Source organism: Sus scrofa, chromosome 7 (genome assembly GCF_054392235.1).
Source record: "Sus scrofa isolate SSC_HxYL_T2T_F1_AM1 chromosome 7, Sscrofa_HxYL_maternal_Yorkshire_Landrace_v2.0, whole genome shotgun sequence".
NCBI classification, from domain to species: Eukaryota; Metazoa; Chordata; class Mammalia; order Artiodactyla; family Suidae; genus Sus; species Sus scrofa.
This window is the reverse complement of record NC_139389.1, coordinates 116,068,248-116,071,246: the sequence shown is the minus strand read 5'-3', so window position 1 is coordinate 116,071,246 and position 2,999 is coordinate 116,068,248.

Here is a 2,999-nt window from a genome sequence, read left to right as displayed (position 1 = left end):
AGTACTGAACTACAGCAATAATAGCTGGGAAGAAAGCTTCCTTATTCCCATATATTAACTAAGGTTCATTATGTGTCCAGCATTCTTTATACCTAGTAGCAATGTCAAAAGCAGAAACAGGAGACACTCCTCCAAGTCCAATTTAATTGGTTCTCCCCTACTCCTACAGTAACAAATTTATAAAAATTTATGATTGTGTTAAATATTTGGAAACATTGTCAATAAGTTATAAGTAGTGTTCCCTTCACTCAAAATAATAACACTATTATACATATTTCTAATTCATGCTATAAACTTGCTCATGATACCAGACTCGCATGACCAGACTCGCATGACCATATGTTTAAGTTCAAATACAAATTAGAAGTTTCCCCAGATTATCACATAATAGATTATTGTGAATCTTTCAACAAGTGGTTTCCTGGGGTTTAATCAAAGTCTTGCTCAGCTTCGAGGCTGCCAGTAACAATCTGATGTTTCTATTAGATATAAGCCTTTTTCAGGAAAATTTTCCTGTCTTTAACATTGGAATCATTTCCCAATGTTAGTTCCCATAGAATAAATACTTATTGTCATGTAATAGTCCCTTGAATTCCTTCTCTCAAAATATTACCCTTTACTCATCTACATGCTTCTTTTAAAAATGCCATTGTAAAATATATCAATATATTATAACTTTGTATTTTACATTAGACATAAATAATGGTCTGTCAATTTTACTTGAAGGGAGAAGTGTTTGAAGTTTTAACTTTTTTCAATTTAATTTTTAAAAATTTTTTATTACTCAATGAATTTTATTACATTATAGTTGTACAACAATCATCACAATGCAATTTTATAACACCTTCTACAACTCAATACCAAAAAAACAAACAACCCCATCAGAAAGTGAGCAGAAAATCTAAAGACAATTCTCCAAAGAAGACATACAGATGGCCAAAAAACACATGAGTGTTCAACATCACTCATTATTAGAGAAATGCAAATCAAAACCACTATGAGGTATCACTTTACACTGGCCAGAATGGCCATCATCAAAAAGTCTACAACAATAAATGCTGGAGAAGGTGTGGAGAAAAGGGAACCCTATTACACTGTAGTGTCAATGAAAATTGGTGCAACCACTGTGGAAAACAGGATTAGAGATTCCTCAGAAATTAAAAATAGGATTACTGCTTGATCCAGCAATCCCACTCCTGGGCATCTATCTAAAGAAAATCCTGACTTGAAAAGATACGTGTACTCCAATGTTCAGTTCAGCACCATATACAATACCCAAGACATGGAAACAACTTTAATGTCCATCGACAGAGGAGTGGATCAAGAAGATACACAATGGAATATTAATCAGCCATTAAAAGGAAAGAAATAACAGCATTTGAAGCAACATGGATGGACCTAGAAATTATCATGCTAAGTGAAGTCAGTCAGACAGTGAGACACCAACATATGTTATCACTTACACATGGAATCTAAAAAAAAGGACATGATGAACTTCTATGCAAAACAGAAACTGACTCACAGACTTTGGAACTGCTATAAATTAAGTTTTATCCTTAGCTGAAATGATGTAGATCTACTCATCAGCATCCTTAATTATAATACAGTCCCAGCCATATGAGAGCAGTTAATACATGTTATTGATGCTCTTACATTCAGCCTTATGATTAGACTTCATATTGGGAGTCATAAACTTTTTTTAATGTGGCCTCAAACTGAAAAGCAGTCAGTGTTTGAAACAAGCTAAGGTATTTTACCTAGAGGTTCTGGTCAAAGAAGCATCACAAACTCAGAACAATTCAGAGAAGATCTTCAAATGCTTTAAAAACAGAGAAAGAAAAAAAATGTTCTGCTAAAAATATTGATGTATTTCTAGAAAACTATTTCTCAGAGTTAAAACTTCTACCCCAAACTGAGCACAGCCCTTTTCACTAGAAGAAGAGAGTACGTCCATCCTTCCCTTTATAAATAATCACTTACCAGAACGTGTGGGAGGTACAAGTAAAGTGAATGTTCAGGATTAATCTTGCTTCCTGGAAGCTCTCTTTAAGCAAGTAAACTGATCTGTACACTAACGATGCACCTTATTTCCTAGCCCCTAAAATTATAAAGTTGTACTCAGGAACAAAGTGCCTAGAGACTCATTCAAGTTTTCTCATTTCAGTAAGTGAATTATAAGGACTAGAAATGGCTATGAAACCATGAATGAAAGCTACAGGATTCAACTTTGCTCGTGGTCTTCACAGATTACTTCTAGTGTAAAGATCTGCATTTGATTTATTTCTTCATTCCCCCAAAAGACCATCCATCAGTTTACTTTCCTTTTTTCTGGTTTTTAAAATACTCACCCCCAAAATGACGCTAGAAGCCAAGAATAATCTACTTCCGGTTTTATTTCCATCCAATCATCTTTGCTTTCATTTATACTCACCTCTGAAACTTGACTTGTTGGTATTTTCTAGTCAAAGTGTTGTTAAACTTGTAAATAAACAGATAATAACATTGTTAGGCTCTGAGAGCCAAATTATCCGTCACAACTACTCAACCTCTACAATCATATCACAAAAGCAGCTGTAGATCGCATGTAAACAAATGAATGTTGTTGATTCCAATAGAGTTTAATTTACAAAATGAGAGAGCAGGCCAAATTCGACCCATACAGTACAATTTGCTGACTCCTGCTCTAGTCCAACACCGAACCACAGATTCGCCAAATTGTTCAGTGAGTACATCAAGCATTTGAACACATACACATTAATTTCCCCAGATAATCCACTAATCAAAGATTGCTTGGATTTTTGTCTCTCTGCACACTATCTACACAATTCTTCTTGGAGTATCTGAAATCAAGGCAATATGCTTATTGCTAAACTAATAGCTTAAAGTAACAATATAAATATATAATACTCATTAGTGAATAGATTTTATATAAACACATAGATGGACAATTTAATCTACAAATATGAGGTACATCCTTCTGCGCTGAGCCTCCCATTTCC